Below are 360 nucleotides of genomic sequence, written 5' to 3' on the forward strand. Positions count from 1 at the left end.
AAGCATGTCAGAAGGACACTTTTTGGTCAGTTCTTTGTATCTCTCCCAAGCTTCATAGAGGGATTCACCTTCTTTCTGTCTGAAGGTCTGAACATCCACTCTAAGCTTACTCAGCTTTTGAGGAGGAAAGAACTTGGCTAAGAAAGCCTTGACCAGCTTATCCCAAGAGTTCAGGCTATCCTTAGGTTGAGAGTCCAACCATATTCTAGCTCTGTCTCTCACAGCAAAAGGGAAAAGCATGAGCCTGTAGACTTCAGGATCTACTCCATTAGTCTTAACAGTATCACAGATCTACAAGAATTCAGTTAAGAACTGAAAAGGATCTTCAGATGGAAGTCCATGAAACTTGCAGTTCTACTA

The 360-nt window shown here is 41.9% G+C and overlaps 1 non-coding gene across 1 annotated transcript; it reads left to right on the forward strand.

Moving 5' to 3' along the window:
* On the forward strand, positions 1 to 108 carry LOC148554725 (small nucleolar RNA R71). The gene has a single exon (XR_015886818.1). It is a non-coding gene; the product is annotated as a small nucleolar RNA R71 (small nucleolar RNA).
* Positions 109 to 360: the final 252 nt, after the last annotated feature.

This window comes from Arachis ipaensis, chromosome B6 (genome assembly GCF_059453495.1).
Source record: "Arachis ipaensis isolate K30076 ecotype BB chromosome B6, ASM5945349v1, whole genome shotgun sequence".
In the NCBI taxonomy this organism is placed as follows: Eukaryota; Viridiplantae; Streptophyta; class Magnoliopsida; order Fabales; family Fabaceae; genus Arachis; species Arachis ipaensis.